Source organism: Staurois parvus, unplaced genomic scaffold (assembly GCF_062004578.1).
Source record: "Staurois parvus isolate SC_StPar_1 unplaced genomic scaffold, SC_StPar_1.0 ptg000011l, whole genome shotgun sequence".
Classification (NCBI taxonomy): domain Eukaryota; kingdom Metazoa; phylum Chordata; class Amphibia; order Anura; family Ranidae; genus Staurois; species Staurois parvus.
Genome location: NW_028317807.1, coordinates 26,545,765 through 26,569,739, shown reverse-complemented (window position 1 = coordinate 26,569,739; position 23,975 = coordinate 26,545,765). Strand labels below are relative to the sequence as shown.

Genomic DNA, 23,975 nt, shown 5'->3' with positions numbered 1-23,975 from the left:
AATGAAAACATGAAATTTCACATATGTGAAAATAATGGAAACATACTTGATTTAATAAATGTTGATACATTTTCATGCAGCAAAGGTACCCATAAGACATGAGGTGACAGCTGACAATATTATATCACTGGGCAATTGCTTTTGAAGAAAACTTAATTCACAGCATGGTACAATTAATATATTCTATTGGAAGCAAGTTGGCACGTAAAGGATCTGCTTGAACTATTGTCATTGCTGCCCTAAGACATGCCACAATTCTTAGTAACTAGATTCAAACTGACCAACAGGTTGGAGGTCAGCAGGTGGAAGTGAGATTGACTTCACCCCACTATCCCTCCAACTTTTGTCCCAGCTGCCAGCATCCCGTCTCTATTATTTTGTAAATCTTAAAAACATCTGATCATGGTAATTTTAGGGAAAAGCGTAAAGATACAAAACACAGAAATTTCTGGGATTTTTATGCTACAGCAGATTTGTGCCTAAAACCATCTGTGTGAATGAGGCCCAACAATTTCTTCTCTTTCAGTTTAGTGTTTAGTTAATGGCCTATTACCAGTTTTCAGTGGGTAATAGTGGGTTGAATAAAACATCATCTTCTGATCTATCTCTGATATTTCAATAGCAAAATTTGTATACAGTAATTTTACTGTATTTTGTCTCCCACAATGCTGTAAGAAAGCCATCACTTGTATATTTTTAATTATTTTTTATTTTTATTTTTGAAACCTCTATTGGGAGAATGTGATGCCATCATTTGACTATGACATTGGTTTTTCCAGTTGGGTTGGGCTGAGAAGTCTAATGGGGATAACATTTAAAGTTGAACTACAGGTATGGATTTTATTGTAAAGTTACACTGATCCAGCTTAGACCAATGTAAGTATGCATATACCATACCTGTGAAACCACTGGAAGCAGAGAATTACTGTAGTAATCTTCACTACTAAAGTGTTCGCCACTGTATTCTGGCTCCCATGCCGAGTGGCAGCAGGGTTGGGCAGTGGTGCCATGATCTGTTCTATGTACATTCAAAGAACGCCTTGCATTCATTAAGAATAATGCAAACTGTTCTGTAAATGGTGCCCATGTTGAATGATCAACCTCCTGCAGTCAGTGTGCAGCAGGGCAGCATCTCAGCATGGGACCCTAAAGACAACAGCAGTCACTGTAGAAATGGTGATTGGTACAGTGATTCTCTGCTTCCCCAGTAAACTCACAGGTATTGCATATGCATATTTACATTGTTCCAAGCTGGACCAATGTAGGTATGCAATAAAATCCGTACCTGGAATTCAGCTTTAAGGAATGCTAAATTTATCTAATCACATAATCATGTCGCTTGAAAGGGCACTTTAGCATGACATAAGTGTCATCACAGTAGGCCCAATGTTATTGTCGTTATTGCAATTATCTTTAATGTTACTAAAGCTGAATACATTGTTCCACACAAATTCAGATTCTACCTGAATAAGTCAACATATTTTATGAAAATATCAGTGGACATATTTGGCAGCTGATCTCTCAATTTGATTCATTAGTCTCTATTTCTAAAATACTGATTTCCACATCATTTGTCTCTCTGGATTGATAGTTCTTGTCTCTCTCCTTCTTTCTCACTTTAGAAGGCAGTCAGTCATATCAACCCAGCCTCACCTTCAGTTGCCACATGACTCATACTCCAATAACAAGAACCAGGTTGCAGGACCATAGTGTGAGGACTAATGCAATATGTTAAATGGATAGGCTAGATAACAATATACATCATTTATTGTTTTGCTTTAGGGCTGGAATAATTTTACAGTAGCAAGGGAGTCCAAATAGACAGGTGAATAAATTTACATACATTTATATGATACTGTTTCTGCTTTTTTGCTGTCAATCATCAAGACAAAACTTTAATAAGCACATGCACACTACTCTTTACATTTTTAATTTTTTTTATGGTTCACTCGAAGTTGGAAGAATAGCATAAAAATATATAGAGAACTGCCTTTCTAGGTCTTCTATTCATTATTACACTAATGTACCCCATTGTTCATGTGGTTGGTTGTTTAGTTGCCTGGCACAGAATTAGTGGCAGAAGGCTGCAGTACTGCTATAAAAGTAGCAGTTGATGAGAACACAAGAGATTTGCAAAGTTGTGCAAACTTTTGAATCGAGTAAACTGAATGAAATCCCAGACTTTAGCACAACTGTAGTGTCTGTTCTGCACTATAGGTTTGCTGAAAGTTTTTACTTACTGCTTGCCTCTTTATAGCTAAACTCCAGGGTAACAACTAAATGCACAAATGAACAACCTAAGGAAGTCAAAGAATTTGTATTTCTGCAAAATAATCCTAAAATATGGATAGCTCCTCAGTGTTAGGCGTGACAAGGGATCTATTTTTATTTTGCTGTAGTCATGCTACACACAGGTCTTGTCCTTCCCCTAGCCTGAGACTAGGCAGTGAAAAGAGAAGCAGTCAGCTCATGGCTCGATCACGCTGCTCTCTCTTCATATCAATATGCTTCTTGCACTGCAGCACAAATGATTGAGTCCTTATGATTTTCTCTCTCCCAGTCTAAGTGCTGTTGTACATGTATTGTAAGGCTGATACCTTATACCTTATCTATACCCAGTGAAGTGACCAGCCTCAGGTGATACACAAAGATTGAACAAATCCTCCTACATATGTTTTACCTGTTTATCTACAGTCATCTGTCCTGAACATCCATTCAAACTGCAGAATTTACACAGGATCTCTCAGCTCTGAAAATCAGGGGGCAGAGAGCTGAAGTTACATCAATGAAGAGAGCTCTGAGAGCTTATTGGAGGGGAGACACACTCCCCCTTCACACAGCACACAGGAACAGAGCTGAGGCTTTCAGTCACAGGCTGTGAGCTCCCCGTCACCATTTTCTCTTGGTGTCAGGAAAACTCACCAGAAATGACTAATGCTTTTAGCAGAGGAACAAGGCAATGGACAGAAAGGACACTTAGTGATCTGAATTAAGACATGTACACACTGTGGAGGGATATGCTTTGTTCATATTTCATGTCTGAGGTTTACAACCACTTTAATTCTTGGCTCCAGGCATTTTTTGTGGAGATAGTAATGGGTTTAGAATCTCTGTCAGGTTTTATAGCTGTATATTTCATCAATGGTAAGGCTTTTCCTCACTTATGTTCTACAGTATATTGTCACTGGGACAGTAGGTGATTGGAATTGTACCTCTGGGATGCAGACAATGGTAGTAGCACTTTTTGCTAGTTAAATAGTTACTAAATGCAGGACTCTGCATCCACTATATCTGGTCTCCCACAATGCACAAAACATGAAAAATAAATAATTTTAGTAAATATAAACTGCTAAATACCTTTTCTCCTCAGCAGTACATAGCAGTCTTGTGACTTCTATCAGTGTCCAGCCGAGCACTGGTTAAAGCTTGTAGAAGTTTTCATTCTCCTCTGACTGTCCTATGAGGCTGCATGACCCCTGACCCTCTGGACAGTGCTGATTGGCCCTCTGATAATCACATGCTCCCCCCCAAAAAAGACCCCAACTCTCTTGCAATACACAACAAACTGAGCACATGCAGAGTGCCTCCTAGAGCTCTGTACTATCAGCAGATGGATTGGGGACCCTGGAAGAAGGGGAGGATTAGAGAAGACAGGATTAAACAGCCTTTTTAAACAATGCGGAGGATTAACCCCTTAGGTTTCACAATGAGTATTTTAAGCTGGCTTTACTGCATATACAGCCTGATTTTACTGCTCTGGGTTTAGAGAAGAACATTTAGAACAACTGTCAGGTTTTTATTGCCTTGTAATTGTTGGGGAAGTACTCCCTATTTCTTTTGCCATCACCAGAACTGGAAAGTTAGGAAAACCTCCCCAATGGGGACATAGACAGCAGTAAAAACCTGACAGAGATTTAAACCATTCGCTAAATCACCAAAAGCTAAAAGAAAAGTTGTTGCTTACGTTGACGTAGTATGCTGAAGGAACATTTTAGAATAAAAAGTTGGATGTTATATGTGCAGTAGATACTATAGCTGAACTTGAGGATAAGCAAACATTGTCTAAATACTAGAGTCATGTGTATTCTTACTTGACTTGTGATGTGCTTTCTTGAATTCTCCTAGAACTTTGCGGTAATCCAGGGTGAAACCTTTCCCTTGTACAGGAGCTTCTTCCAATAAAGACAGGTCACTGCTTCTCCTTTGTGGCTACACTAAGGTTTTTGTGCCTGGAGCTCAGCTTTAAGTACAGTACAGTTGCTAACAGAAAATGGGATCATGTAGACATAGATATTTAAAACGTTTATTTCACAGGCTTATTGCTATAGGCATTTTCTGCAGCTCCAACACTTAAAGTGGTGCTTGACAGCTAATAGATCCTATTATAGGACCTAATTTTATGTTTGGATGAATGGAAATATTAGGGTTCAAGTGACTGTAAGTGCTCTATAGGATCCCATAACTGTTATAAATTCACAGTGCCCTTCTTTTCATGAGAGATTATTTCTAAAAGTATAGATCTTACATATGTAAAGGAGACATAAATGTCAGCACTACACTAGAGGCCAAGAATGGCATGTTCTTCTGCCACTAATCTTAAGGAAATGGATTGTCATGCAGTGCTAGAAGCTATTGTTTGTAATTTTGTATTAGCTTTGAAGGGTACTGTATGCAGGTCAGGCTGCTGAGGTGGAAAATTGTTGTTCCATTAACCCTTTGTAGTATTCCACAGTGATACACTTTAAGAGGAAATGCCATGGGTCCCTTCACTCTTTAAAATATGAAATGTTGTGAAATGTACTGGATGGCAGTCTTCAGCACATTTTGTCTACAAATATTAAGAAGTGTTTGTCTGACATAGCTATTTACTGTGATCATATTATAAGTTCAAAAGAGCAGTGCTACCACGATTACTAGTGATTCTTCAAACAATAAAGTGTAACTATGATATAATAAATGTATCAATCAACATAATACTTCAGTAAACATGAGAACCAAATCACATATAAAATATCCATAAAGTGCCTTTCAAACGTGCTAACTGTGCAATCAAAAAGTGCATAAAGTGCTGTAAACAGTCCATAAAGTGCCTTGTAATCAAGTGATCCTTCAACACCACCTGTGATCCAATAAACTCTTATGGTACCTCATGTGCCCCGTAGCGGGGGGGCTCACTCACTAGCAGTTGTTGACATCTTATCTATCATAAGAAGGTCAATATGAGCCAATGAATAACTTTCCACTTGTAACTGCCATTCTCCACTGCTTAATTACCCACCAGGAATCACACAGACAATGGTTTGCCCAACTCTTCCACATGCAGTATGTTATTTAGACGGAAGACAGACCACGGAAATTTTGACAGTGCACCCTGTTTATTAGTTAAAACTGCCCAAAACAAAAAGTAATGCACTGGCTTATTAAGTGCCCCCTGGCACACAGAATAACAAGGCAATACTTTGGAGACAGTCTGCACTCCAAATGGTGGAAGTGACATGACAACCAAAATCCCATCTCTTTGTGTTTTGTCACATCCAAAACATCAAGAAGCCACCAAATCCAGGACATCATCAGCGTCGGTGTTTTTCTGCTTACAATCTTTAGTATTTACCATGATGTCAGGGACTGCATCCCTGAGGTCCATGCTTGCAAAGGGAAAAATCAAATGGCCAGAATAGATATTTCCAATGGATCACTATTCGTTTAGCCATGACAGGATAATCCCATCATTGTTTGCTTCATGCAATTTAGCATATTAGTACAATGATTATTTATAGTCACAATTGTGCAGTGGATGGGCTGTGCATGCACAACCAGTTGCTATCTGGAGTCTGTAGTCAACACTAGTCATTTTACTAGTAAAAATAAGCTCAACTCATGTTGAATATTAATCAATGAAACACAATGGTGCATGTAGAGAACCATTGAATTTAATAGTTCTGCTGAAATATTGAATTTGATCCACAATTGTAATATTTGGGCTTGTGGAGACAAATTGCTGCTACATTCAACAGAGTAGCATTAGGACAGTAGAGAAAAGAGATAGAAAAGGTAAGTATAGAAAAGAAGAACACGCAAAACACACAAAACACACAAAGAGGTATTAATTTGTATTTTAGCCAAATATATTTAACCTCTTATCGTCCATGTAATGCATTTGTGTGGCTGCAAAAAGGGTGGCAGAGTTTTCTATGCTGAGAGAGTGCTCACTGTGCGTTCCCAGCACAGAGGCCGAGCTGTCACAGATAGCTCCTTGTCTCTAGTGATCATCGGGAGCTGGCAGACCGGCTCTCAATCATGTGACTACTGTGACAGCCAATCACAGTGGTCACATGATCAGGCAGACCTTCCCACCTCCTGGGCATATTAGCCCAGTTAAAGAGAAGCTAGGCCTGGGTGGGAAGGGGTTAAGCAGCTCACCATCACCCATGAGTCCTGGTGAGCCTTACACTAATACTTCACAGAGTTACCTGATCTCGTTCCTAGGTACAAGGAACAAGGTCAACTAGAAGGGATACATAGGAGGTAACTCTTTGAAGGTTACCTCCATCCATGCCTGAACACAATGGGGTTTATTTACTAAAGCTAGAGAGTCCAAAATCAGACTCCCTTCTGCATAGAAACCAATCAGCTTCCAGGTTTCATTGCCAAAGCTTCATTGAACAAGCTGAGGTTAGAAGCTGATTGGTTTCTATGCAGAAGGGAGTCTGATTTTGGACTCTCCAGCTTTAGTAAATAAACCCCAATGTGTCACAGCACATTGCTATACAAAAGCAACACTGTGTTCTAGACATGCATTAGGGTGGCATTTAGGATGAACGGCACTGCAAAGCAGTAATGCATTAATGGTGACCTGCTGCGTGTCGTGTTAATGCATGTGTTGTACTGTACTTTACAACAACATCTTTTTGCCTGTACACATTAGAAGCAGCCATATTTAATTGATTTCCTAAAAAAAAAAAAAATTCACCTTGAGAATAAAGACATAAAGACTGGTGCGGACAGATTTTGTAAAAGTGTCTTAGGTGCATTCTAAAAGTGGTGCAGTGTGCGTCAACCTAATTTACCTCTCTAGAACTTGTACTCCACTTTGGCACATGCTGCGCCACTTTTAGAACACATGCAAGACACTTTCGCAAAATCTGTCTGTGCCAGGGTCTTTCTCTGTACTCAAAAAGAGAGTTGGTCCTAATTAGCTCCACTTTCTTAAGATACAAATTTTGGTGCATTTTAGAACTGTCTGCATTTGGCGCACAAGTCACTGGCAGAACAAAAAACGTCTTGGATGCTTCATGAATTTGGTGCAACACATTAACAAAGACACATTTTTGGAGGCACTACCTGTTTTGAATAGTTTAATTGCATAGGATTTATATGGTATAAATCCTATGCAATTAAAGAATGCAAAACTCTTTCAATACTTTATTTATCCAGTCTTATACTGTAGGCATGCTAAGTAAAAAAAAAAACTTCATCAAAGTACACAGGGCATTTAAAGCACACCCTATGTTGCTTTTATCAGCAATTGCCAGCTGTCATTTCACAACTGTGGTAGCTCTAGTCACTGCTGTCAAAAACTTATCTTCTGGTCAGTGTTTGCAAACTCTGCACAGATCTGATTCAGAGTTACAAATTAACATTGTTACTGTGTTCATGCGTGGTTTCACCCATCTGCAGATGAAAGGGAGGAGTTTCAATGTGATACCAGTTAAAGTAACCGAACGAGTAATAAAAAAGGTTCTTATTTAACCCCTTATTAATCCTAAATTAAGGCTAATCAGCCCTAATTAACTCCTTCTTCCCCCCATAACTAGCCTCTTTTTCTAATTTTTTTTTCTATTTCTTTTAAACCAATAATATTTTAACTTTTTTTGTTTTTATTTATTTGTGCATTTTGAATTTGAAATAAAGCCTTTTTTGCATTTGATTGTATTTTTGTAATCCTTGGTACCAGAAATGTTGGTGAAGTTCCATTTTGCAAGGGACAAATTATAGAACTACAAAAATATAAATTTGTGTGGTAAAACTATTTTTTTTAATGAAAATGAGCAAAGTAGAAACATTTTTAAAGGTTTTCTTCCAATTTTTGTCAATAGAATGAGTCAAAAATAAATAAATGGAGACAAAAAAAAAATAAAGTCAGCATCGCCAAAAGACTTATTTGTCCTGAAAAAAAAAATATTACTTTGTTATCATGAGTAATGACATAGTAGGTAGTAACAAATAAACAAATCACTCTGGTCTACATATATATATATAGTCATGGCCACAAATATTGATACACCTACATTTCTGTCAGATAATGCACCACTTCACCCAGAAAACTGTTGCAGTTACAAATGTGTAGGCATTCTCATGTTTATTTCTTTTGTTTGTATTGATATGACACAAAAAAGTGGAGAAACAAAAACCCAAATATGACACATTCCACGCAAAACCCCAAAATGGACTGGACAAAATTATTGGCACCCTCAATTTAATATTTGGTAGCACACCTCTTGGAAAAAATAACTGAAATCAATTGCTTCCTGTAACTATCAATAAGTTTTTTTACACCTCTCTACTGGATTTTTGGACCACTCTCCTTTCACCAACTGCTCCAGGTCTCTCAGATTGGAAGGGTTCCTTTTCCCAACTGTTCTGAGATTTCTCCACAAGTGCTCTATGGGATGTAGATCTGTGTTCATTGCTGGCCAGTTCACTCCTCTCCAGCACTTTGTCTGAAACCATTTCTGGGTACTTTGTGACGTGTGCTTTGGGTCATTGTCCTACTGTAAGACCCATGACCTCTGACGGAGATCCATTTTTCTGACACTGGACCCTGCATTGCACCCCAGCATTCTTTGGTAATCTTCAGATTTCATAATGCCATGTACACAGTCAAGACCTCCAGTGCCTGAAGCAACAAAGCAACCCCAAAACATCAGTTAACCTCCACCATGTTTGACTATAGGGACTGTATTCTCTTCTTTAAAAGCCTCATTGCTTTTTCTGAAAATAGTAGAATGATGGGCTTTACCAAGCTGTAATTTTGTTTCATCTGTCCACAGCACATTCTCCCACAAGGATTTTGGCTTCCTCAGGTACGTTTTGGCAAACTCCAATCTGGTGGTTTTTTGTTTCTGTTTCAGCAGTGGGGTCCTCCTGGGTCTCCTATCATAGTATCCCTTTTCATTCAGATGGTGACATATAGTGTGAGATGACACAGTTGTACCCTGTGCCTGAAGGTTGAATTTGTCTGGAAGTTGATTGAGGTTCTTTAACCATTCCAACAATCCTCTTTCTTTTGTCCAAGTCCAGGGAGATTAGCTACAGTGCCATGGGCTATAAACTTCTTGACAATGTTTCTCACAGTAGACACAGGAACATTAAGATCTCTGGAGATGGACTTGTAACCTTGGAATTGTCCATGCTTGTCCACAATTTTTGTTCTCAAATCCTCAGACAATTCTTTGCTGTTCTTTCTCTTTTCCATCTTCCATGTGGCACACAGGGACACACAACAGAAAAGATAAGTCAATTTTTTACCATTTTAACTGGTTGCTGGTGCAATTTCTGTATTATCAGCACCTGTTAGATGACAATAATTTTGTCCAGTCCATTTTTGGGGATGTTTTTGTGTCATACCAATACAAACAAAAGAAATAAACATGAGAATGCCTAAAAATATTTGTCATTGCAACAATTTTCTGGGTGAAGTGGTGCATTATCTGACAGAAATGAGGGGGTGACAAGATTTTTCCAATGATGGTATATATATATATATATATATATAGATATATCTGAAGTAGTTAAAAGATCAAGAGGGGCCAGAAAAGTGTCCAAAATAAAATAAATATGTAGGAGAAATTGTTAAGGTTTATATACCCTTTAAGAGTAAGGCTTCATGTTCTCGAGCCTACTCTGACCGCTGGTTGAGGGAAACCGCAAATCGCAACAAACCGTGGCAAAATGCGGCAACCGTTGTACCGCATTTTTGTCGCAGTTTGCTTTTTCCCGTGGGCGGCTGTCAAAATGTTCCTATCCTGAATGAGATTCTTCCGTGTTCAGGAGAGGGAAGTTTAACCTCAGCTAAACGCGGCAGCTCCTAAACTCTGCTAAAAGCCTTCATGTACATGGACACATAGGGTTTTATGGAGTTCAATTTAGGAGCTTTGGCAAAAAAATGCCTAAAGTTTCTAAACTCGAGTTTAGGAGCTGCTCGTGTACATGAAGCCAGGCTATATCATACCCCTAGTTTCTTTCTTTTTTCATTTTGTGCTGTGTCTTTTGCAGCACACTCATCCCTATGTGTTTGTGATACACATGGTTTTATTGGCCTTGCTCACATGAATGCTAATTACAGAAGCACATTTAGCAGTTTGAATGGGCTTTGGGCATTGATCTGCCTGGTAGGTAGGTCCTCAAAGAAAAGCAATAAATGTCAATAAACCAGCAGAATCTGACAGGCTATGTAGTGCAATAGTCAACCTGAATGGTTATAAATGGAATAGATTTTAATCAGAACTTTAGTTGACTGTAAATGTAAAGTAGATCATATTGGGGCTACAGAACTGAACAATAATGTGTATGGACAGCTAAAAGCAGAAGCCATAGCCCAGGTATATTTTATGTAAAGCTCCATCCATTCAGCAAGCCATGTGGTTTTCTCATAGTACTAAACCATAGCAGATCGGGCTCTGGTAAAGAAGTATAGCTGCTGGAATCAAGCTCCCTCCACTGGCTGAAGAAAGAAGGTTCTACAGAAGGAAATGCAGAGGAAATGTGCTATTTTGATGTCTGTTCTATTTGGCTGTTATGAAGCAAGACGTTAGTGTACACGGGAATAGGAGTGCCCCCTATTTTTGGGTTGGAGTACGGGAAAGTGTTTTGTTATACCTGGTACGGGGTTTCAGCACTAGAATTTTACATATTTGTATACGATATTTCATCTTCCCATCTCACACTTTTTTACAGGCAGTCAATATTTAGAACAGAAATTGAGCAAATGGCTGTGAAAAGAAAAGCAGATATTATTGCCATCTGTATACACAGGCCTTAGTACATACAATAATGGAAGAAATACAAAGTTTGAGTCTAAATGCTGTATTTTCATTTCTCCACATTTCCTTTGATTTTAGAGCTCATTTTGTTCAGCATTAATAAACAGTTTACAGAGATGATTCTGTGTTCATTCAACACTAGATGTCTATAAAAGGATTTGTATATTGACAAGTACCTGACTAACTCCCTGGTGTACAATACCATAAGCACTTGACACTGAGCTGTCTGTATGCAAGGATTAACAAAACACTGCATCTCTATATCTGATCGAACAGCTGGACTTTCTAGAATATTAAGTGCATTGATTTACACAGGCGTTTGCAGTTTTTCAATATTAAAGGGCAGTTAAACTAAAATATTCCTTGGTGGGATAGAACAGCTTTATTTGCCCAGGAAATTATTAAAGAATGGCAGTGGTATAGATGTCATGCACTGGGCCTGACCAATCCGAGGCTGAGAGGGCACAACGGTCCTTTTAATGTCATTGAGGTTCATGTGCTGGGATGTTACTGTGTCACTTTTTGTGGTTCACTGTTATTACAATTGCATCAATTTAATGTGTTCCCCTCTAAAATAATTCTTAAAATAAATTCATTTTTTATAGATACTAAAGTACCTTTTGCAGTACTTTTTGAACATTAATTGTTGTAATATTTTTAAATGAACATATTAGAATGCTGACAACTCTGCTACTACACTTAAAAATTTACTAATGGGGCCAAAGAGCAAAATATTTTGCATATTATCTATTCCCTGTTTTTTCTTTAATTATTTTAAAACCATACACAAATTAAAATACGTAGAGTTCTCATTATTATTCATGATGCTATATTCTCTGCACATGAATTGGCATGAAAACAGCTAAATTGTATTTTTCAAAGTCTCGTCTCTCATTGCACATGCAGAAATCTAAGGGATAGGCAGCGAACTGTGGCGGACCAAAGCAGACCTCTTAATCAGTAACCATAAAATGCATGTAAAAGAATTTCATGGGCTAACTGATTATTCCTATTATAAACTAAACATTGTATAAGATTGGCAGAAAGTATGTGTTGAACTTGAATGCAATCGAGCATCATAATACCAGTAGAGACCAGTTGCTAGTATTTGTTGCCAGGAAGCCTTAGAGCTTTGTAAATTAGGCCCCTGACCTCTACTTCTTATAATGAGGAGTTGTGACTCTTGATGCATGGTGTTTTGCAGCATGACAAAAATATCTAGAACATATTGTGAAAGTAGAATTCAAGTTTTTTTTTTGAATTTTGGAAAAGTGAGAAACAGTTACAACCTCTGTCAGTGTGTATTTGGTGTTTGCATGACAACACAGACAAGAAGTGAGAAGTGTTTCTTCCTAAAGGGGATACATATGCTGTCCTTCCCAGTGTAGAAGTTCACTCTAAAGTGTATTTAACCCTAAAAACTAAATGTTTTTATATTGTAGCTTAACAATCCTTAAATGTGGTGGTTACGGGCCCTTTTTTTTTTAGATGTTTTATATTTCAGTCATTTTTTTTTACATTTTTCAAATAGTCAAAATTAACAGTACAAAGATTAGAACAGTCTGTCAATTATGTAAGATAATGAGATACATGAGTCATCCACAGTAAGTATAGTGGGCATCGAACATCCAATAAAAAAGGGAAAAAAACATATATACCAGTGGATTTGCCAAATAAAACTGTTGACACAATGAGCGCATGGACAGCAAAAATATTTGTTGCAGTAGTGACAGAGTGGTTCAAGGGCAGAACAAGCCATTACATCCACACTAGTGGGAAAAATGGGAGTGTTGCATCATAATGATATCTCAGTTAGGCACAAACAATAAACATGACAGGGGAAGGGAGAAAAGGGAGAAGGGGGGTGGGAGGGTAAAGCCTAAGGCTAGGTTCACAGCTGCCTGGCCAAAAATTGGAATACAGCTAGCTCAGGGGACCTATGAACATTTACGTCCGTCGCCAAACAAATAAGGTTAAACATTCTGATCCAAAATCTGGATACTTTAGGACACCACCACCAGATATGATACATGGTACTCAGTTGACCACAGTGGCAGAAGCAGGCCAGTAATCCTGAGGGATGCATTTTTGCATTCCTTGTGCGGACCAGGTACCATCTCAGTAGCATTTTATAATTGGATTCTATTAATGTAGTATTAATAGGTATTTTAGATAAGGCATGGGCAGTGTCCTTTTTCAGGCTTTTAACCTTTATTTTCACCTGGTGATCCAGCAAGTAACACACTTCCCATCTTAGAGTGGCTTCATTCTATAGAGAAGCAATGGAGTCATTCTTGGACAGCAGCATGGTCAACATGTGGAGACGATAATGTTAGATGCACTAGAACATGTCTAACAAATTAAAGTCGAACTCCTTCTAACACTTTTTAAGCAGTTACAGCAAAAAAAAATCTTAATTTTTGTATAAGCATTTACATAAATGAATAAAAGCTGACCATTGTAAGCCTCCTGTCAGTGTAAAATGGTATATCTCGGTCCCATAACTGCCACTTTTGTTGGACAGCTAAATCTGTTAATGGAAGTTGAAAAATCACAGACATACTGGCAGGACTGCCAAGTAAATATAAGGAAAAACAAGACTTACAAAACCAATGCAGTCTCCATATTTAAAGATTGGTAAGCTGCAATATATACACTATATTGCCAAAAGTATTGGGACGCCTGCCTTTACATGCACATGCACTTTAATGGCATCCTCGTCTTAGCCCATAGGGTTCAGTATTGATTTGGCCCACCCTTTGCAGCTATAACAGCTTCAACTCTTCAGGGAAGGCTGTCCACAAGGTTTAGGAGTGTGTCTATGGGAATGTTTGACCATTGAAGGGGCCATCCTCAAAGTGTTCCCAAAAAGTTGGGAGCATGAAATTGTCCAAAATGTCTTGGTATGCTGACACCTTAAGAGTTCCCTTCACTAGAGCTAAGGGGCCAAGCCCAACCCCTGACAAACAACCCCACACCATAATACCCCCTCCACCAAACTTTACACTTGGCACAATGCAGTCAGGCAAGTACCGTTCTCCTGGCAACCGCCAAACCTAGACACATCCATTGGATTGCCAGACAGAGAAGTGTGATTTGTCACTCCATGGAACACATCTCCACTGCTCTAGAGTCCAGTGGCTGCATGCTTTATACCACTGTATCTGACGCTTTGCATTTCACTTGGTGTTGTAAGGCTTGGATGCAGCTGCTTGGCCATGGGAACCCATTCCATGAAGATCTCTACGCACTGTTGTTGTGCTAATATGAAGGTCACACAAACTTTGGAGGAATTTAGCTATTGACTCTGCAGACAGTTGGCGACTTCTGCACACTCTGCGCTTCAGCATCTGCTGACCCCGCTTTATCATTTTATGTGGCCTACCACTTTGTGGCTGAGTTGCTGTTGTTCCCAGTTGCTTCCACTTTGTTATAATACCACTAACAGTTGACCATGGAATATTTAGTAGCAAGGCAATTGCATGGATGGACTTATTGCACCGGTGGCAACCTATCTCGGTACTGGGTTTGAATTCACTGAGCTCCTGAGAGCAACCCATTCTTTCACAAATGTTTGTAGAAGCAGTCTGCATGCCTAAGTGCTTGATTTTATACACCTGTGGCCATGATGGTGATTGGAACACCTGAATCCAATTATTTGGAGGGGTGCCCCTGCTTTTGACAATATAGTTTATATATATATATATATATTAGGTCTGGACTTTGGCTGGGCCATTCTAACATATGAATTTGCTTTGATCTAAACTTTTCCATTGCAGTTCTGGCTGTATGTTTAGGGTCATTGTTCTGCTGGAAGGTGAACCTCCGCCCCAGTCTCAAGTCTTTTGCAGACTCTAACAGGTTTTCTTCTAAGATTGCCCTGTATTTGGCTCCATCCATCTTCCCATCAACTCTAACCAGCTTCCTTGTCCCTGCTGAAGAAAAGCATCCCCACAACATGATGCTGCCACCACCATGTTTCTTTGTGGCCCACCTACTGTCGCAATTGCCAACGTGTTACCCAAATATTGCTATTAATGCCAGTGTGATGGCCAAGTTCTTCTGGAATTTTTAGTGTATTTCCTAAGTATTGTTACATCTACCTATGTATTATACAGTTCTGTGCTATGGTGCTGTCTATGTGAGTAATTGACCAAGTCAGCTTTGTTTTTTGGGGGACCATATTACTTTAACTGAACCCCCATTCACTGTCAAACCATGACTAAAAGTGATATTTTGACCATCCCCCAATTTATGCAGAATCTGATGCTGAATGCTCTGTTTTTTACTAACAGCACAAAGAATTTTCAGTTTTTCAAAGTGGAATTTACAGGCTTCTTGGGTACATGAAATAAAACTAGAGAAAACTAAAAAAGTGTGTTTGTTTACAGTGCAAATGGAAAATTAACATAATAACAGTAAAATACACTTACATTTGTGGGCAGGTGCAATCTGCTTTCTCCACTGCAGGAGGCACTCGACCAGAGCGGTACCGCAACTGGGGAGGAAGTCAGGAGAAACTTGGTTTCTCTATGGTTTCCTGTTCTCCTGAGACAGCGTTCTGGTTGGCTACGCTGCATCCAGGTGACCTCGGGCAGCCATCTTGGTTCAAAAGAGCCTTTTTAGGTCTCTGTCCCCATGTTTTGGCATGCATTCTGCAAAGTGGATAGTGAAGAGAAAGAGCACCTGTCTGATAGGGAATATGATGAGCGGCAATGAGAGGTTCCAGATGAGTAGGGACAGGTGAGGGACATGCCATGCCTACATCAGAATCCTCCTCATTGGGAACGGACCTGCCAGGCCATATTCCACCCTCTGACACAGATGCTGGCAGTGCATCAGAACCTGCTGTATTCTCAGGTTGCACGGAAATGTGAGTGTTTCCTGGTGTGGTGCTCTCCCGCTGGGTCATTTGTTAAGTGGACCTATCTCTTAATACACGTTTTTGGCTATCTGCAACCAGACTCTGTGTGTTTACTGCCACAGCACCATGCCACACTTCCCATAAATTAATGTATAACGAAAGGTCAGTTAAGTAGCAAGCCTCCAGGATATCATTCATGATCTTAGCTCACCTCATTACAGGAGTTAATTCAGCTAACAATGCTAGCATCCTACTTTGCAAATAAAACAAAAAAAATCTTACAGTATTTATCCAGTTGGGGTTTTCTGAATGGTTATCTAATGAAGGCACTATGGTCAGAAAAAAGTTCATGTGTCTTTTTAAACTTTGGTAAGATTATACAGGTATGTTTTGTTTCATTACAAATCGATTTTCGAAGATTCGGATGTGTACAAATCTCTGAATGGACATAGTAACGATTATCAACTAATATGAAAAAAGTATAACAAAATTAACAAATGCATTAGTTTCTTTGACGTCACATAGTGAGATAGTAGTTTGGGCCCATAAGGCAATTAATTCAATTTTCAAATTAATTCAATAATTGGTTTCGAGTAAATTTGTGATTTAAATTGAATTTGTAATTGTCACAGTCAGTCAGTTCAGTTCCACAGTCTAATGCAATTCTTAGGTTTGAAAAATTCAGGGCCACCAAATTTTGCACTATTTATTCCGTTGCATTCAAAAATTTTGAATCCTTCTGAACCGTTTTGATATATGAATATTGAATTCACCCAAAATATCAAAACGAAAAACAAATATATAGCAATCTTCTAAAAAAATAGCAAAATTTTTCGAAACCACCCAGACCAATGAATATACAAAACGAATGCCAATGATACAGAACAAATTTCGAAAGCGAATCAGTTCAGCATAATGAATACAACAAAACAAAATTCTTCAATGAACTAATGCATCCAAAACAAAACAAAAAAGCTGCTAGACCATTAATTTTGAATGGGTTGCCTTAACACAACACTCGTTAACGCACAGCATAACACATGGTAATGCACTTGCGTTAGGGCATCGCAAAACAAACAGGCCCTTAGAGGCTGCATATAATTCAGCTCGGTTTAACTGATCTACAAAGAGATTAACTGTAAAGGAAAGAAAGCATACCCATCATTTCTAGTTCATCCTTACATTTTGATTCAAACCATACACCCTATTAAGTAGGGCAACTACCAAAAACATTAGTAAAAAAAAATGGCAGTTTGGAGATTTCAGTATAATTGCACTCAAGGGATGCCATGTCTTCAATGTAAAACAGAGGAATATTTTAATGGATGACCAGGTAATGAAATAGTAAACTGTAAACAAGACTTTAGAACACATGAATAATGAATGCAGATATATTCATAGTTGGTGAGAATAATGGATCCACTTGTAATTGCAGCATATGTGGGAAAGGTTAACATAGGCAAAATGCTTCTTTACAAGAGTCCCTAATTGGAAGCAAATAAATTACAACACAGTTTTACATTTTGACAAAAGCTTAGTCTTTGGTGGAAATCCAAAGTATGTTTGCTAAAGCCGTGGTATGAAAAGCTAATAGTTGTAATGGCACCCACGGAATCCGTATTTGTTTAACATGTCATTTTAATAATGGGGAAATGTGAACTAGATTAGAATAAAACCGTAGATTTGTGAATCCTAAGCCTTTCTCTGTTGGGCAAATCTAGTTAAAATCTTCTTTTGGAAATTGGGGCTTCTTCTTATTTCAAGTAAATGAAAACATATCTGACTGATATCTTAAAACCCATTTCCAGCCAAGTTGGTATCTTGACCTAGTTTATTTTTAACAGCTTCAAGATCTGTATGTTTAAAAACCCCCTTCCTGTCCAGGCCATTTGTCAGTTTTTAGCATTGTAATACCTTGACTGACAGTTACTCATCCATGCAAAACTGTACCCAAATACATTTCATATCATTTTTTGAGACAGGTAGAGCTTTCTTTGGTGGTGTTTATTCACCACTGGTTTTATTTTTTTTCCTAAAGAAAAAAGACTACAAATGTTAAAAGGAAACATTTTCCCTTAGTTTTTGTTATAAAATTTAAATATATTTACATTTCTTTGGTTAAAAAAAAAAAAAAAAAAAAAATATATATATATATATATATATATATACATATACACAATACCTTGGGGTGTTTGCCTTGAGGCTAGGCTCTGAAAAAGTCTCACATGTGCCATGTCCCCATACTAAGGAGGAGTATAAGAATATGTTTTGGAGTGTAATAGTAAGTATGTTTGAATTTGCATTTATTGCACATTGCACTTTAACATTTGCAAGTGAGATATATGAGAAAGAATGTTAGACTGGGTTGGTGTGCAGATAGCGCTCTTCTGTATCTATTGCTGTAAAAAAAAAAGTATATTATTAGACTGTGTAAAAGGTATTTCTGAAGTTACAGAACATATGCATACTTACTATTACACTCCAAAACACATTCTTCTACTCCTCCTGAGTATGGGCACATGCCACATGTGAGACTTTTTCAGAGCCTAACCTCAAGTCAAGCATCCCAAGGTATTTTCTAAGAGACATAATGGGGGGGATTTACTAAAACTGGTGCACTCAAAATCTGGTGCAGCTGTGCACGGTAGCTAATCAGCTTCTAACTTCAGCTTGTTCAGTTAAGCTTTGGCAATAAAACCTGGAAGCTGATTGATTTCTATGCAGAGTTGCACCAAATAGTCTTTTGAAGATTTAATTTCTTGCAACAAGTAAATTAATTTATTTTTTATACAAAGTTGTCAATTTAAGATCTTTCCAACAAACAGCATGGGTATACATAGAATTACACCCCAAAACATATTCTGTCACTCCACTCGAGTATGGGGATACTATATGTGTGAGACTTTTTCAGTGTTTGTACTGATTATGTACCAAACATTACTCTTTCAGTGTCTTATCTAAAACCGTATACTATAATGATCCACTGGGTACATAGCTTAGTGCAGCTTCACCTACTGTATAGTAGTTCCCATTCCCTTAAACTAAGCAGACCTATCCTACTGGCATGTGGCTGCTCCCAAAAATTATATACAATGCTATGTTCACTGGCAAAGAAGTATAGGAATATAGGAGGCTGAGTAAAGGGTGAACAAATAAATGCCTGTGGTTCCAGGAGTGCAGTTGCACACAGAGGATGGGTGGGACTGGTGTCACAAGGTCAATAGGACATGCAGATGGGTCAGTACTGGTGGCAGGCAGAGATGGGAAGCAAGCAGACAAAAGATCAGTTCAGGTGGCAGGCAAAAAATAAACAGACCAGGGTCAGTACAAGTGACAGCAGAGATATGGTAAGCAAACAGGCAAAGGATCAATCCAGGCAGCAGGAAGAAACATGCCCAATAAAAAAGCCAGGGTCAGTTCAGGTGGCAGACAGGGACGTGGTCAGTATGTATGAAAAATGGATCAGTCCAGGCAGCAGGCAGAAACCTGGTTACTAAATAGACCAGGGTCAATTCAGGCAGCAGGTAGAGATGTGGTCAGTATGCAGGCAAAGAATCAGTCCAGATGGCAGGCAGAAATGTGGTTGCTAAACAGGTCACAGTTCAGGCTGCAAGCAGAGTCAGAGTCACTGTGCAGGCAAAGGATCAGTCCAGGTGGCAGGCAAACACATTAATAAGCTGGCCAGTGTTAGTTTTGGTAGCAGTGGATAGTATGCAGGCAAAGGATCAGTCCAGATGGCAGGCAAAAAGTTGGTTGTTAAATACGGCAGAGTTGGTTCAGGCTGCATGCAGATGTGTGGTTGCTAAGCAGGCAGAGGATCAGTCCAGGTGGCAGACAAACACGTTGATGAACAGGAGACGTGCATTGCCAAAATATTCATTTTGTTTAATTTGTTAATTGAAGAATTTTGCTTTGTTAAATTTGTTATGTCGAACAGATTTGTTTAATAAATTCTGCATTGATTTCATATATTCATTCTTATCTGAAGTATTCAATATTTTCAAATCTGATCCAAATTCATTGGGAAGAATAGCTGGTTGTGAAGGAGCAGCCGGCTGATGGCGATGTTCTTAAAAACTGTGACTCATCTGCTGTCAGGATTCACTGACAACAAAATGGAAACAAACAAGTGTCAGGTCTGGTATGGATTTCAAGGGGAACCTCATGCCAATTTTTTTTTTTTAAATGGTGTAGGGTCTTTCCCCCCAAAATCCATACCAGATAAACAAAGGGTGGGGGGTGGGGGTCACCTGATGACAGGTAACCCTGTCCCTTTGTTTACTTACTGTTGGCACTGGGAACATGAGCTGCCAGTCATCGGGTACTTAGCATTGCTAAATAAACAAAGGGACGGGGTCATCTGCTGTCACTGGCGACCCCACAGCCTTCTTAATTTATTCTTGGTGGGAACTGGAGCTATCAGTCGCTGACAGGCAAGCATCATATATGGACCTATTTTTTTTGTTTTTTTGGGTAGGAGGCCAGTATTCATAGTCATTGAAGCTGGATTTACTTTGAGGACATTGTATTTTTTTGGACTTGTCAAAAACTGTCTACTGTTCTATATGCACCCTAATTCAACTTCATTTCAACTGGGCCCCAACACATGTGCAGAAGACTATATACAGTATCCTTAAAGGGGCATTGATCAATTATAAATGAGAGCTCTTCCCAGGTCACAATTAATCCCTGTCATCTAGTCCTGAGGACCCGAAGTGAGCTGACCTGTTTGATAGTTGTTCTTGCTCACTGGGGATTCAATAGTCTTCTCAGATTGCAGGCATTGGATGATATCTGAAAGCAGGCCTGCTAACAGTTGCGGGTATTTCACTGTGAATGCTGTTACATTTACTTAAAATTTACAAGAGTGATTACCTTTGCTACATATACCCATGTTATTCTGTTCTTTTTTTGACCAAGTTACATTCAATACCAATGTAAACTTCATATTGGTTTATATTACCCTGTATGTGAGTCCATTTTACAGTTGTGGTATATTGTGGTCACAAGAGTATGGTGGTGTCAGCAGAGGCTGGGCTTTCAGAAAGAGGTCCAGATTGACAGGGAGACCAAAAATTACTAAGCAACCCTTAAGGAGGTTAGTGCTATACTTCATTTTTTATGTGATTCTCATGTTTAGAGTAAGGCTGAGAGAGGTTTTAAATTTGGAAACAGTCATAGGTTTCCATGTAAATGGTTGGGCATTAAAGGAATTGGGATTACTGGCAATGAACTATTGGCCATACAGATTACATTTCTCCACAATTAAATTGAATAATTCTTTGGTGAAAAACAAAGGTAAAAAATTGAATGGGTATAACATTTTCTATTTCCTCCTGAATACCTGGTTGGGTTGTGAATGGGGGAGATAACAAGTGCTGCTAAAGTAAAGTCTAGCCACAAAGGATTCTAAAGTGCCTCTGGGACACCCCACTGCTTCACCAGCTTGAACTTAATTGATGGTACTTCCCTGTTGCTATTCAGTAGGATGTTCAGTGATGGGTGACATAGTATGCATGACTCTTTTAGCAGAGACTCCTTCATCCTTTGAATCAGAGGATGTTTTCCACAGGTTCATACACTGCATTTGAATCTGTCTGTGATGTGTCTTCCCCACTGCTCTCATCAGTAATAGAATGTGAAAGGCCTCCTTGGTAGTGTATAATTTATGGACATTTTGTCAGTGGCTATACTAGTACCTGGTGACCCTGGTAGTGGTGCTGACTTACATTGAGGACACCAGTTCCAGCTATCATTGGTACTAGTGACACTGTACTGATGTGGCTAACAATAAGAAACACTGCTGCTGACTGCTGTGGTTGATGATACTGGCACTTGTGTGGTGGATATGAGAAACACTGTTGCTGGCTGCATTGGTCTGATGGCACTGGTTTAGCTATCAACAAGAAATACTGTTGCTAGCTGCACTGGCTCTTGTGACTCTGGCACTGGTGTGGCTAACGATCTGAAACACTGTTACTGTGTGCTCTGGTGACATTGGCACTGATGTGGCGGTGATCAAGAACACAGTTGCTGGTTGCACCGGTTTGGTGACACTAGGACTGGTGTGACTAGTGATTAGGGACATTGGGGGAGATTTACGAAAACTCGAGCACTCAGAATCTGGTGCAGCTGTGCATGGTAGCCAATCAGCTTCTAACTTCAGCTTGTGTAAGTTAGTTTTAGCAATAAAACCTGTAATTTGATTTCTATAATTGTAAAGTATATGGCGAGTGCTGATATCTAGAAGTTGCTAGCCCAAAGGGTAAAGGCAACAAATCCCATAAAAATTGTATAATAAAGTGCAGCGCTAAACATTAAATGTCATCATTAAGTGCAATAAAAATGCATGAACAAATTACTCAATAAAAGTATGTGAACAATGACATAAAAATAATGAAACAAAAATAATTAAGTGGGTGTTTGTAACACGTCATGCTATCATTCCGCTTGGATTGCTTTTCTCTTTATAATACATACTACTCTATATGCTGAATCCTGGGCTCCTGTGGTGAGCTTTTCTCTTTAGGAGGATTCCCCCTTTGTTTTGATCTGAGGTTTACCAGTATTCATTGGAGAGGTTCGGTTTACACATGGATCCTTGAGGTTTTCTCCTATGTGATCAACATTAATGTTACTTTACCATTAGCTTTCTGGTGAGTGCACAGCCATTAGCGGTAGTGGATTTCTTCACTGGATTTAGAGCACCTTTTTGAATGTCCAGCACACTGGTATTGCTGTGACTTGTAGTACCATGGACACTTTTGTCATTAGTGTCTCCGCACTCTATTTCATCACTGAATGGACATATATGTACCACTTATTTTTGTGTCATTATTTTTATGCCATTGTTCACATACTTTTATTCTGTAATTTGTTCATGCATTTTTATTGCACTTAATGATTGATTTCTATGCAGAGTAGCACCAGATTTTGCACTCTCCAGTTTTAGTAAATAACCCCACTGTGTCTGGCTCTGGTGACACTGTAAAAACTGATCCGTGAGAAGAAGCAGAGCTGCAAAGTGAAGGCTTTTGTTTACATTTGTGATTGGGCACGTGGTACAGGACCAATTTCATTGGTCTGTACCCTCACTTTGTGATCACGTGTACCATCAAGGGCAAGCTGTTTTAAGACCCCCCCTCCCATTCTCAGGAAGCAGCCATCCAGCTGTTTTAATACACCAGCCAGACCCAGACATCAAGTGGTTAAATTGTGAAACCTTAAAGATATCTTGTACTCAAACAATTTTTGTGTTCAGTTTTATTTCTAAATAAATATATATTGTTTCTGCTAAGGAAATAGAAAAATGCAATCTAAATAGATGTTAAGCGGCTGGCATATATGTAGGCAATCCTTCAGTTTTAATTGCCTCAATGTGCATGCCTGAAGTGTGTGAAAATGACTAGCAAAATGAATATGTTTGAATGTGAAATATGAGGCTTTATGATAATCAACAAAATAGACACAGCATACATTGCTCTTATTAACATTTTTTTGTACATATGCAATACTAGTAACACTTGTGGGTTCCTATCTTAATAGCTGGGGGCTCCATTATGAATACATAACTTATTAGGAGAAAGAGTTCAGAGAATTTCAAAACAATAGATGGATAAAAGCTGGAGGAGATGAGTAGGGAGCCTTTAGAGCTGTAAGTAAAGGATCTCTGATGCAAGGTTGCTTAAAGTATTACTAAACCCACAACAGTAAAATCCCTCTGTATATGCAGTAAAGCATGCTTGTTATACTCACTGTGGAACCCAAGGGGTTAATCCTCTCATTGTGTAAAATGGCTGTTTGATCCTTTCTTCTCTGTTCCTCCCCATTTTCAATTGAACCGTAGGCATGCACATGCTCAGTTTGGTGTATATTGCTAGAGAGGTTTTTTTTTCTTGGGAGAGTGAATGTGATCAGCACAGGGCCAATCAGCACTTTCCAGAAAGAGGTCAGGGGATTTCCATCCTCCTAGAGCAGACAGAAAACTCCTCCTACAAGCTTTAGCTAGTGCTGGGCTGGTGTCATGTACCTGGTTGGGGAGCCTGAAGTGGAGAGAGGGCGTCCTCTTA

At 38.9% G+C, this 23,975-nt stretch overlaps 1 protein-coding gene across 1 annotated transcript in view; it reads left to right on the top strand.

Moving 5' to 3' along the window:
* Window positions 1–23,975, top strand: part of TSPEAR (thrombospondin type laminin G domain and EAR repeats) — a 208,033-nt gene that overhangs the window by 148,519 nt on the left and 35,539 nt on the right. The window lies entirely within an intron of this gene.